The sequence below is a fragment of the Sardina pilchardus genome, chromosome 16 (genome assembly GCF_963854185.1).
Source record: "Sardina pilchardus chromosome 16, fSarPil1.1, whole genome shotgun sequence".
Taxonomy (NCBI): Eukaryota; Metazoa; Chordata; class Actinopteri; order Clupeiformes; family Clupeidae; genus Sardina; species Sardina pilchardus.
The window spans coordinates 16453264-16465347 of NC_085009.1; the positions used below are offsets into that span (position 1 = coordinate 16453264).

General features: G+C 48.8%; 15 non-coding genes across 15 annotated transcripts; all 15 read right to left on the reverse strand.

Moving 5' to 3' along the window:
• Positions 1 to 62: 62 nt before the first annotated feature.
• LOC134060635 (small nucleolar RNA U3) lies at positions 63 to 276 on the reverse strand. Its single transcript, XR_009935241.1, has one exon. It is a non-coding gene; the product is annotated as a small nucleolar RNA U3 (small nucleolar RNA).
• Positions 277 to 717: 441 nt separating this feature from the next.
• LOC134060647 (small nucleolar RNA U3) lies at positions 718 to 931 on the reverse strand. Its single transcript, XR_009935252.1, has one exon. It is a non-coding gene; the product is annotated as a small nucleolar RNA U3 (small nucleolar RNA).
• A 442-nt stretch (positions 932 to 1373) lies between these two features.
• On the reverse strand, positions 1374 to 1587 carry LOC134060658 (small nucleolar RNA U3). Its single transcript, XR_009935263.1, has one exon. It is a non-coding gene; the product is annotated as a small nucleolar RNA U3 (small nucleolar RNA).
• A 441-nt stretch (positions 1588 to 2028) lies between these two features.
• Positions 2029 to 2242, reverse strand: LOC134060669 (small nucleolar RNA U3). Its single transcript, XR_009935274.1, has one exon. It is a non-coding gene; the product is annotated as a small nucleolar RNA U3 (small nucleolar RNA).
• A 441-nt stretch (positions 2243 to 2683) lies between these two features.
• On the reverse strand, positions 2684 to 2897 carry LOC134060680 (small nucleolar RNA U3). Its single transcript, XR_009935285.1, has one exon. It is a non-coding gene; the product is annotated as a small nucleolar RNA U3 (small nucleolar RNA).
• A 442-nt stretch (positions 2898 to 3339) lies between these two features.
• On the reverse strand, positions 3340 to 3553 carry LOC134060691 (small nucleolar RNA U3). Its single transcript, XR_009935296.1, has one exon. It is a non-coding gene; the product is annotated as a small nucleolar RNA U3 (small nucleolar RNA).
• A 440-nt stretch (positions 3554 to 3993) lies between these two features.
• Positions 3994 to 4207, reverse strand: LOC134060703 (small nucleolar RNA U3). The gene has a single exon (XR_009935307.1). It is a non-coding gene; the product is annotated as a small nucleolar RNA U3 (small nucleolar RNA).
• Positions 4208 to 4648: 441 nt separating this feature from the next.
• On the reverse strand, positions 4649 to 4862 carry LOC134060715 (small nucleolar RNA U3). Its single transcript, XR_009935318.1, has one exon. It is a non-coding gene; the product is annotated as a small nucleolar RNA U3 (small nucleolar RNA).
• A 440-nt stretch (positions 4863 to 5302) lies between these two features.
• On the reverse strand, positions 5303 to 5516 carry LOC134060726 (small nucleolar RNA U3). The gene has a single exon (XR_009935329.1). It is a non-coding gene; the product is annotated as a small nucleolar RNA U3 (small nucleolar RNA).
• Positions 5517 to 5957: 441 nt separating this feature from the next.
• On the reverse strand, positions 5958 to 6171 carry LOC134060737 (small nucleolar RNA U3). The gene has a single exon (XR_009935340.1). It is a non-coding gene; the product is annotated as a small nucleolar RNA U3 (small nucleolar RNA).
• Positions 6172 to 7723: 1552 nt separating this feature from the next.
• Positions 7724 to 7933, reverse strand: LOC134060729 (small nucleolar RNA U3). The gene has a single exon (XR_009935332.1). It is a non-coding gene; the product is annotated as a small nucleolar RNA U3 (small nucleolar RNA).
• A 1552-nt stretch (positions 7934 to 9485) lies between these two features.
• On the reverse strand, positions 9486 to 9695 carry LOC134060730 (small nucleolar RNA U3). Its single transcript, XR_009935333.1, has one exon. It is a non-coding gene; the product is annotated as a small nucleolar RNA U3 (small nucleolar RNA).
• A 441-nt stretch (positions 9696 to 10136) lies between these two features.
• On the reverse strand, positions 10137 to 10350 carry LOC134060743 (small nucleolar RNA U3). The gene has a single exon (XR_009935345.1). It is a non-coding gene; the product is annotated as a small nucleolar RNA U3 (small nucleolar RNA).
• A 442-nt stretch (positions 10351 to 10792) lies between these two features.
• On the reverse strand, positions 10793 to 11006 carry LOC134060744 (small nucleolar RNA U3). The gene has a single exon (XR_009935346.1). It is a non-coding gene; the product is annotated as a small nucleolar RNA U3 (small nucleolar RNA).
• A 439-nt stretch (positions 11007 to 11445) lies between these two features.
• Positions 11446 to 11659, reverse strand: LOC134060745 (small nucleolar RNA U3). The gene has a single exon (XR_009935347.1). It is a non-coding gene; the product is annotated as a small nucleolar RNA U3 (small nucleolar RNA).
• Between the last annotated feature and the right edge of the window lie 425 nt (positions 11660 to 12084).

Below are 12084 nucleotides of genomic sequence, written 5' to 3' on the forward strand. Positions count from 1 at the left end.
TGATTAGCTCGGACGTACTTCTCTACGATTTCATATGCTCATTTTCGACAGACATGTATGCTATCACTCTGACAATACTTCTCTCCTCCTGCCCCCCGACAGGGAGCAGGAACGGTCATCAATGACAACAGACCTGAGACAAAAGTCCCGATCTCTGTCCGATTCGCGCTCAAAGAAAAGCATTATCGCTCATCATCGTGAATAGCGAGACGCAACACTTTAGAAACACATTTCTAAGTCAGAAACTATAGAAATGATCCCTGAAAGTATAGTCTTAACGTAACATAGGAGACTCGAGCAGAGCCTTTCGCGTGCTCAGTCTTCACCATGAGGGTGTCGGATCTATCCGTCAGCTGCTTTCAGGTGCCGAGCGCCGCCTCGCGACCAAGAAAAGACAGGTGACCCATGGACTCGGCTCTCCGGGGCGTCATCATGCGCGTGACGAGGCATGGCGGAGCACGGAAATGGAGCGAGTAGCATGCGTGCTGGAGTTGTGCGACGAAAGGAGCCAGAATGCCAGTGTCATACAGCAAAGAGAGAGTCAAAGCGCAGATTTGCCACTACATGTAGCAGGTTGTAGGGGGCAGGGGGCGGGGGGGTTCAGACAAACGGCATAGAACTCTGTGACACAGCATGCAGCGAGACGTCAGACAGCTGATTAGCTCGGACGTACTTCTCTACGATTTCATATGCTCATTTTCGACAGACATGTATGCTATCACTCTGACAATACTTCTCTCCTCCTGCCCCCCGACAGGGAGCAGGAACGGTCATCAATGACAACAGACCTGAGACAAAAGTCCCGATCTCTGTCCGATTCGCGCTCAAAGAAAAGCATTATCGCTCATCATCGTGAATAGCGAGACGCAACACTTTAGAAACACATTTCTAAGTCAGAAACTATAGAAATGATCCCTGAAAGTATAGTCTTAACGTAACAGAGGAGACTCGAGCAGAGCCTTTCGCGTGCTCAGTCTTCACCATGAGGGTGTCGGATCTATCCGTCAGCTGCTTTCAGGTGCCGAGCGCCGCCTCGCGACCAAGAAAAGACAGGTGACCCATGGACTCGGCTCTCCGGGGCGTCATCATGCGCGTGACGAGGCATGACGGAGCACGGAAATGGCGCGAGTAGCATGCGTGCTGGAGTTGTGCGACGAAAGGAGCCAGAGTGCCAGTGTCAAACAGCAAAGAGAGAGTCAAAGCGCAGATTTGCCACTACATGTAGCAGGTTGTAGGGGGCAGGGGGGGGGGGGGGTTCAGACAAACGGCATAGAACTCTGTGACACAGCATGCAGCGAGACGTCAGACAGCTGATCAGCTCGGACGTACTTCTCTACGATTTCATATGCTCATTTTCGACAGACATGTATGCTATCACTCTGACAATACTTCTCTCCTCCTGCCCCCCGACAGGGAGCAGGAACGGTCATCAATGACAACAGACCTGAGACAAAAGTCCCGATCTCTGTCCGATTCGCGCTCAAAGAAAAGCATTATCGCTCATCATCGTGAATAGCGAGACGCAACACTTTAGAAACACATTTCTAAGTCAGAAACTATAGAAATGATCCCTGAAAGTATAGTCTTAACGTAACATAGGAGACTCGAGCAGAGCCTTTCGCGTGCTCAGTCTTCACCATGAGGGTGTCGGATCTATCCGTCAGCTGCTTTCAGGTGCCGAGCGCCGCCTCGCGACCAGGAAAAGACAGGTGACCCATGGACTCGGCTCTCCGGGGCGTCATCATGCGCGTGACGAGGCATGACGGAGCACGGAAATGGAGCGAGTAGCATGCGTGCTGGAGTTGTGCGACGAAAGGAGCCAGAATGCCAGTGTCAAACAGCAAAGAGAGAGTCAAAGCGCAGATTTGCCACTACATGTAGCAGGTTGTAGGGGGCAGGGGGCGGGGGGGTTCAGACAAACGGCATAGAACTCTGTGACACAGCATGCAGCGAGACGTCAGACAGCTGATTAGCTCGGACGTACTTCTCTACGATTTCATATGCTCATTTTCGACAGACATGTATGCTATCACTCTGACAATACTTCTCTCCTCCTGCCCCCCGACAGGGAGCAGGAACGGTCATCAATGACAACAGACCTGAGACAAAAGTCCCGATCTCTGTCCGATTCGCGCTCAAAGAAAAGCATTATCGCTCATCATCGTGAATAGCGAGACGCAACACTTTAGAAACACATTTCTAAGTCAGAAACTATAGAAATGATCCCTGAAAGTATAGTCTTAACGTAACATAGGAGACTCGAGCAGAGCCTTTCGCGTGCTCAGTCTTCACCATGAGGGTGTCGGATCTATCCGTCAGCTGCTTTCAGGTGCCGAGCGCCGCCTCGCGACCAAGAAAAGACAGGTGACCCATGGACTCGGCTCTCCGGGGCGTCATCATGCGCGTGACGAGGCATGGCGGAGCACGGAAATGGAGCGAGTAGCATGCGTGCTGGAGTTGTGCGACGAAAGGAGCCAGAATGCCAGTGTCATACAGCAAAGAGAGAGTCAAAGCGCAGATTTGCCACTACATGTAGCAGGTTGTAGGGGGCAGGGGGCGGGGGGGTTCAGACAAACGGCATAGAACTCTGTGACACAGCATGCAGCGAGACGTCAGACAGCTGATTAGCTCGGACGTACTTCTCTACGATTTCATATGCTCATTTTCGACAGACATGTATGCTATCACTCTGACAATACTTCTCTCCTCCTGCCCCCCGACAGGGAGCAGGAACGGTCATCAATGACAACAGACCTGAGACAAAAGTCCCGATCTCTGTCCGATTCGCGCTCAAAGAAAAGCATTATCGCTCATCATCGTGAATAGCGAGACGCAACACTTTAGAAACACATTTCTAAGTCAGAAACTATAGAAATGATCCCTGAAAGTATAGTCTTAACGTAACAGAGGAGACTCGAGCAGAGCCTTTCGCGTGCTCAGTCTTCACCATGAGGGTGTCGGATCTATCCGTCAGCTGCTTTCAGGTGCCGAGCGCCGCCTCGCGACCAAGAAAAGACAGGTGACCCATGGACTCGGCTCTCCGGGGCGTCATCATGCGCGTGACGAGGCATGACGGAGCACGGAAATGGCGCGAGTAGCATGCGTGCTGGAGTTGTGCGACGAAAGGAGCCAGAGTGCCAGTGTCAAACAGCAAAGAGAGAGTCAAAGCGCAGATTTGCCACTACATGTAGCAGGTTGTAGGGGGCAGGGGGGGGGGGGGGTTCAGACAAACGGCATAGAACTCTGTGACACAGCATGCAGCGAGACGTCAGACAGCTGATCAGCTCGGACGTACTTCTCTACGATTTCATATGCTCATTTTCGACAGACATGTATGCTATCACTCTGACAATACTTCTCTCCTCCTGCCCCCCGACAGGGAGCAGGAACGGTCATCAATGACAACAGACCTGAGACAAAAGTCCCGATCTCTGTCCGATTCGCGCTCAAAGAAAAGCATTATCGCTCATCATCGTGAATAGCGAGACGCAACACTTTAGAAACACATTTCTAAGTCAGAAACTATAGAAATGATCCCTGAAAGTATAGTCTTAACGTAACATAGGAGACTCGAGCAGAGCCTTTCGCGTGCTCAGTCTTCACCATGAGGGTGTCGGATCTATCCGTCAGCTGCTTTCAGGTGCCGAGCGCCGCCTCGCGACCAAGAAAAGACAGGTGACCCATGGACTCGGCTCTCCGGGGCGTCATCATGCGCGTGACGATGCATGACGAAGCACCGAAATGGCGCGAGTAGCATGCGTGCTGGAGTTGTGCGACGAAAGGAGCCAGAGTGCCAGTGTCAAACAGCAAAGAGAGAGTCAAAGCGCAGATTTGCCACTACATGTAGCAGGTTGTAGGGGGCAGGGGGGGGGGGGTTCAGACAAACGGCATAGAACTCTGTGACACAGCATGCAGCGAGACGTCAGACAGCTGATCAGCTCGGACATACTTCTCTACGATTTCATATGCTCATTTTCGACAGACATGTATGCTATCACTCTGACAATACTTCTCTCCTCCTGCCCCCCGACAGGGAGCAGGAACGGTCATCAATGACAACAGACCTGAGACAAAAGTCCCGATCTCTGTCCGATTCGCGCTCAAAGAAAAGCATTATCGCTCATCATCGTGAATAGCGAGACGCAACACTTTAGAAACACATTTCTAAGTCAGAAACTATAGAAATGATCCCTGAAAGTATAGTCTTAACGTAACATAGGAGACTCGAGCAGAGCCTTTCGCGTGCTCAGTCTTCACCATGAGGGTGTCGGATCTATCCGTCAGCTGCTTTCAGGTGCCGAGCGCCGCCTCGCGACCAAGAAAAGACAGGTGACCCATGGACTCGGCTCTCCGGGGCGTCATCATGCGCGTGACGAGGCATGACGGAGCACGGAAATGGAGCGAGTAGCATGCGTGCTGGAGTTGTGCGACGAAAGGAGCCAGAATGCCAGTGTCATACAGCAAAGAGAGAGTCAAAGCGCAGATTTGCCACTACATGTAGCAGGTTGTAGGGGGCAGGGGGGGGGGGGGTTCAGACAAACGGCATAGAACTCTGTGACACAGCATGCAGCGAGACGTCAGACAGCTGATCAGCTCGGACATACTTCTCTACGATTTCATATGCTCATTTTCGACAGACATGTATGCTATCACTCTGACAATACTTCTCTCCTCCTGCCCCCCGACAGGGAGCAGGAACGGTCATCAATGACAACAGACCTGAGACAAAAGTCCCGATCTCTGTCCGATTCGCGCTCAAAGAAAAGCATTATCGCTCATCATCGTGAATAGCGAGACGCAACACTTTAGAAACACATTTCTAAGTCAGAAACTATAGAAATGATCCCTGAAAGTATAGTCTTAACGTAACATAGGAGACTCGAGCAGAGCCTTTCGCGTGCTCAGTCTTCACCATGAGGGTGTCGGATCTATCCGTCAGCTGCTTTCAGGTGCCGAGCGCCGCCTCGCGACCAAGAAAAGACAGGTGACCCATGGACTCGGCTCTCCGGGGCGTCATCATGCGCGTGACGATGCATGACGAAGCACCGAAATGGCGCGAGTAGCATGCGTGCTGGAGTTGTGCGACGAAAGGAGCCAGAGTGCCAGTGTCAAACAGCAAAGAGAGAGTCAAAGCGCAGATTTGCCACTACATGTAGCAGGTTGTAGGGGGCAGGGGGGGGGGGGTTCAGACAAACGGCATAGAACTCTGTGACACAGCATGCAGCGAGACGTCAGACAGCTGATCAGCTCGGACATACTTCTCTACGATTTCATATGCTCATTTTCGACAGACATGTATGCTATCACTCTGACAATACTTCTCTCCTCCTGCCCCCCGACAGGGAGCAGGAACGGTCATCAATGACAACAGACCTGAGACAAAAGTCCCGATCTCTGTCCGATTCGCGCTCAAAGAAAAGCATTATCGCTCATCATCGTGAATAGCGAGACGCAACACTTTAGAAACACATTTCTAAGTCAGAAACTATAGAAATGATCCCTGAAAGTATAGTCTTAACGTAACATAGGAGACTCGAGCAGAGCCTTTCGCGTGCTCAGTCTTCACCATGAGGGTGTCGGATCTATCCGTCAGCTGCTTTCAGGTGCCGAGCGCCGCCTCGCGACCAAGAAAAGACAGGTGACCCATGGACTCGGCTCTCCGGGGCGTCATCATGCGCGTGACGAGGCATGACGGAGCACGGAAATGGAGCGAGTAGCATGCGTGCTGGAGTTGTGCGACGAAAGGAGCCAGAATGCCAGTGTCATACAGCAAAGAGAGAGTCAAAGCGCAGATTTGCCACTACATGTAGCAGGTTGTAGGGGGCAGGGGGGGGGGGGGTTCAGACAAACGGCATAGAACTCTGTGACACAGCATGCAGCGAGACGTCAGACAGCTGATCAGCTCGGACATACTTCTCTACGATTTCATATGCTCATTTTCGACAGACATGTATGCTATCACTCTGACAATACTTCTCTCCTCCTGCCCCCCGACAGGGAGCAGGAACGGTCATCAATGACAACAGACCTGAGACAAAAGTCCCGATCTCTGTCCGATTCGCGCTCAAAGAAAAGCATTATCGCTCATCATCGTGAATAGCGAGACGCAACACTTTAGAAACACATTTCTAAGTCAGAAACTATAGAAATGATCCCTGAAAGTATAGTCTTAACGTAACATAGGAGACTCGAGCAGAGCCTTTCGCGTGCTCAGTCTTCACCATGAGGGTGTCGGATCTATCCGTCAGCTGCTTTCAGGTGCCGAGCGCCGCCTCGCGACCAAGAAAAGACAGGTGACCCATGGACTCGGCTCTCCGGGGCGTCATCATGCGCGTGACGAGGCATGACGGAGCACGGAAATGGAGCGAGTAGCATGCGTGCTGGAGTTGTGCGACGAAAGGAGCCAGAATGCCAGTGTCAAACAGCAAAGAGAGAGTCAAAGCGCAGATTTGCCACTACATGTAGCAGGTTGTAGGGGGCAGGGGGCGGGGGGGTTCAGACAAACGGCATAGAACTCTGTGACACAGCATGCAGCGAGACGTCAGACAGCTGATTAGCTCGGACGTACTTCTCTACGATTTCATATGCTCATTTTCGACAGACATGTATGCTATCACTCTATTATTATTAAGGTTTATTTAGATAGGGACAGATACAAAAACATAGACAAGCTTAAAAAGTCATCTGATGCATGCATCATAGCATTTTTAGCTGACGCTAATTTACAACACTTGTCCCTAGTAGGGCTTTTTGAGTAAAAAATAAAATACAGATTGGCAACATTTAAAAATAGTAAATAAATGGAGTAAAACAGAGTAAATGGAAAAAGGAAAAAAAGTGTACAAGAGAAAACAAAGTGTAAGAACTAAAAATGATTGCATTGTTGTTCCTGAAAGAGCCACAATTTGGTGGTTTTTTTGAAGGTGGCTAATGTTGGAATTGATTTCAGGTTGTCTGGCAGAGAATTCCATAATTTTGCCCCTTTCACAGAAAAGGCAGTTTGGGCAAATGATGTTCTACGGAAAGGGATGCTACAATTGCCTTTTGATGCTGCTCGGGTGGTAGATCTACTACTTTGCTGTTTTATTGTTTTGCAAAGGGGTAGAGGGGCAGTGTTGTTCAGGCATTTGAAGACCAGTTTAACAAAGTGCAGGGATATGAAATTAGCAAAACTTAAAATCTTGTGTTTAGTTAGAATTTTACAGTGATGGTACCTAATTCTCTTCTTGTCCAGGACTTTCAGGGTTCGGTTATACAGACATTCTATGGCCTTAAGTGATGACTGGTGAGCTTGAGACCATGTGGTTAAACCAAAAGATATATGTGAAAGAATCATAGAATTCATAAAAATAAAAGCACAGTCATAAGTCAGGCAGTTTCTTATCAACCTAAAACAGCCCAAGTTGACCTTAATGGATTTACACATTTTCTTAATATGACTTTTAAAATTCAACTGATAGTCTATAATTATTCCCAGATATTTCACTTCTGGTACTTGTTCGATAGGCTCACCATTAATTTGTACATTCAAGATTTGTTTTAAGGGAAGTTTTTTAATGGAGAAGCAGACAGAGTTAGTTTTTTTAGTGTTTAAAGTTAGACAAGATGACACCAGCCAAGATGATATTTTGTCCAGATTGGTATTTAGTTTGTCAGCCACAGAAGTACAGCTGTTACCAGATGCATACACCACTGTGTCATCACCACTGTGTCAGTATTGTGTCTCTGACAATACTTCTCTCCTCCTGCCCCCCGACAGGGAGCAGGAACGGTCATCAATGACAACAGACCTGAGACAAAAGTCCCGATCTCTGTCCGATTCGCGCTCAAAGAAAAGCATTATCGCTCATCATCGTGAATAGCGAGACGCAACACTTTAGAAACACATTTCTAAGTCAGAAACTATAGAAATGATCCCTGAAAGTATAGTCTTAACGTAACATAGGAGACTCGAGCAGAGCCTTTCGCGTGCTCAGTCTTCACCATGAGGGTGTCGGATCTATCCGTCAGCTGCTTTCAGGTGCCGAGCGCCGCCTCGCGACCAAGAAAAGACAGGTGACCCATGGACTCGGCTCTCCGGGGCGTCATCATGCGCGTGACGAGGCATGACGGAGCACGGAAATGGAGCGAGTAGCATGCGTGCTGGAGTTGTGCGACGAAAGGAGCCAGAATGCCAGTGTCAAACAGCAAAGAGAGAGTCAAAGCGCAGATTTGCCACTACATGTAGCAGGTTGTAGGGGGCAGGGGGCGGGGGGGTTCAGACAAACGGCATAGAACTCTGTGACACAGCATGCAGCGAGACGTCAGACAGCTGATTAGCTCGGACGTACTTCTCTACGATTTCATATGCTCATTTTCGACAGACATGTATGCTATCACTCTATTATTATTAAGGTTTATTTAGATAGGGACAGATACAAAAACATAGACAAGCTTAAAAAGTCATCTGATGCATGCATCATAGCATTTTTAGCTGACGCTAATTTACAACACTTGTCCCTAGTAGGGCTTTTTGAGTAAAAAATAAAATACAGATTGGCAACATTTAAAAATAGTAAATAAATGGAGTAAAACAGAGTAAATGGAAAAAGGAAAAAAAGTGTACAAGAGAAAACAAAGTGTAAGAACTAAAAATGATTGCATTGTTGTTCCTGAAAGAGCCACAATTTGGTGGTTTTTTTGAAGGTGGCTAATGTTGGAATTGATTTCAGGTTGTCTGGCAGAGAATTCCATAATTTTGCCCCTTTCACAGAAAAGGCAGTTTGGGCAAATGATGTTCTACGGAAAGGGATGCTACAATTGCCTTTTGATGCTGCTCGGGTGGTAGATCTACTACTTTGCTGTTTTATTGTTTTGCAAAGGGGTAGAGGGGCAGTGTTGTTCAGGCATTTGAAGACCAGTTTAACAAAGTGCAGGGATATGAAATTAGCAAAACTTAAAATCTTGTGTTTAGTTAGAATTTTACAGTGATGGTACCTAATTCTCTTCTTGTCCAGGACTTTCAGGGTTCGGTTATACAGACATTCTATGGCCTTAAGTGATGACTGGTGAGCTTGAGACCATGTGGTTAAACCAAAAGATATATGTGAAAGAATCATAGAATTCATAAAAATAAAAGCACAGTCATAAGTCAGGCAGTTTCTTATCAACCTAAAACAGCCCAAGTTGACCTTAATGGATTTACACATTTTCTTAATATGACTTTTAAAATTCAACTGATAGTCTATAATTATTCCCAGATATTTCACTTCTGGTACTTGTTCGATAGGCTCACCATTAATTTGTACATTCAAGATTTGTTTTAAGGGAAGTTTTTTAATGGAGAAGCAGACAGAGTTAGTTTTTTTAGTGTTTAAAGTTAGACAAGATGACACCAGCCAAGATGATATTTTGTCCAGATTGGTATTTAGTTTGTCAGCCACAGAAGTACAGCTGTTACCAGATGCATACACCACTGTGTCATCACCACTGTGTCAGTATTGTGTCTCTGACAATACTTCTCTCCTCCTGCCCCCCGACAGGGAGCAGGAACGGTCATCAATGACAACAGACCTGAGACAAAAGTCCCGATCTCTGTCCGATTCGCGCTCAAAGAAAAGCATTATCGCTCATCATCGTGAATAGCGAGACGCAACACTTTAGAAACACATTTCTAAGTCAGAAACTATAGAAATGATCCCTGAAAGTATAGTCTTAACGTAACATAGGAGACTCGAGCAGAGCCTTTCGCGTGCTCAGTCTTCACCATGAGGGTGTCGGATCTATCCGTCAGCTGCTTTCAGGTGCCGAGCGCCGCCTCGCGACCAAGAAAAGACAGGTGACCCATGGACTCGGCTCTCCGGGGCGTCATCATGCGCGTGACGAGGCATGACGGAGCACGGAAATGGAGCGAGTAGCATGCGTGCTGGAGTTGTGCGACGAAAGGAGCCAGAATGCCAGTGTCAAACAGCAAAGAGAGAGTCAAAGCGCAGATTTGCCACTACATGTAGCAGGTTGTAGGGGGCAGGGGGCGGGGGGGTTCAGACAAACGGCATAGAACTCTGTGACACAGCATGCAGCGAGACGTCAGACAGCTGATTAGCTCGGACGTACTTCTCTACGATTTCATATGCTCATTTTCGACAGACATGTATGCTATCACTCTGACAATACTTCTCTCCTCCTGCCCCCCGACAGGGAGCAGGAACGGTCATCAATGACAACAGACCTGAGACAAAAGTCCCGATCTCTGTCCGATTCGCGCTCAAAGAAAAGCATTATCGCTCATCATCGTGAATAGCGAGACGCAACACTTTAGAAACACATTTCTAAGTCAGAAACTATAGAAATGATCCCTGAAAGTATAGTCTTAACGTAACAGAGGAGACTCGAGCAGAGCCTTTCGCGTGCTCAGTCTTCACCATGAGGGTGTCGGATCTATCCGTCAGCTGCTTTCAGGTGCCGAGCGCCGCCTCGCGACCAAGAAAAGACAGGTGACCCATGGACTCGGCTCTCCGGGGCGTCATCATGCGCGTGACGAGGCATGACGGAGCACGGAAATGGCGCGAGTAGCATGCGTGCTGGAGTTGTGCGACGAAAGGAGCCAGAGTGCCAGTGTCAAACAGCAAAGAGAGAGTCAAAGCGCAGATTTGCCACTACATGTAGCAGGTTGTAGGGGGCAGGGGGGGGGGGGGGTTCAGACAAACGGCATAGAACTCTGTGACACAGCATGCAGCGAGACGTCAGACAGCTGATTAGCTCGGACGTACTTCTCTACGATTTCATATGCTCATTTTCGACAGACATGTATGCTATCACTCTGACAATACTTCTCTCCTCCTGCCCCCCGACAGGGAGCAGGAACGGTCATCAATGACAACAGACCTGAGACAAAAGTCCCGATCTCTGTCCGATTCGCGCTCAAAGAAAAGCATTATCGCTCATCATCGTGAATAGCGAGACGCAACACTTTAGAAACACATTTCTAAGTCAGAAACTATAGAAATGATCCCTGAAAGTATAGTCTTAACGTAACATAGGAGACTCGAGCAGAGCCTTTCGCGTGCTCAGTCTTCACCATGAGGGTGTCGGATCTATCCGTCAGCTGCTTTCAGGTGCCGAGCGCCGCCTCGCGACCAAGAAAAGACAGGTGACCCATGGACTCGGCTCTCCGGGGCGTCATCATGCGCGTGACAAGGCATGACGGAGCACGGAAATGGCGCGAGTAGCATGCGTGCTGGAGTTGTGCGACGAAAGGAGCCAGAGTGCCAGTGTCAAACAGCAAAGAGAGAGTCAAAGCGCAGATTTGCCACTACATGTAGCAGGTTGTAGGGGGCAGGGGGGGGGGGTTCAGACAAACGGCATAGAACTCTGTGACACAGCATGCAGCGAGACGTCAGACAGCTGATCAGCTCGGACATACTTCTCTACGATTTCATATGCTCATTTTCGACAGACATGTATGCTATCACTCTGACAATACTTCTCTCCTCCTGCCCCCCGACAGGGAGCAGGAACGGTCATCAATGACAACAGACCTGAGACAAAAGTCCCGATCTCTGTCCGATTCGCGCTCAAAGAAAAGCATTATCGCTCATCATCGTGAATAGCGAGACGCAACACTTTAGAAACACATTTCTAAGTCAGAAACTATAGAAATGATCCCTGAAAGTATAGTCTTAACGTAACATAGGAGACTCGAGCAGAGCCTTTCGCGTGCTCAGTCTTCACCATGAGGGTGTCGGATCTATCCGTCAGCTGCTTTCAGGTGCCGAGCGCCGCCTCGCGACCAAGAAAAGACAGGTGACCCATGGACTCGGCTCTCCGGGGCGTCATCATGCGCGTGACGAGGCATGGCGGAGCACGGAAATGGAGCGAGTAGCATGCGTGCTGGAGTTGTGCGACGAAAGGAGCCAGAATGCCAGTGTCATACAGCAAAGAGAGAGTCAAAGCGCAGATTTGCCACTACATGTAGCAGGTTGTAGGGGGCAGGGGGCGGGGGGGTTCAGACAAACGGCATAGAACTCTGTGACACAGCATGCAGCGAGACGTCAGACAGCTGATTAGCTCGGACGTACTTCTCTACGATTTCATATGCTCATTTTC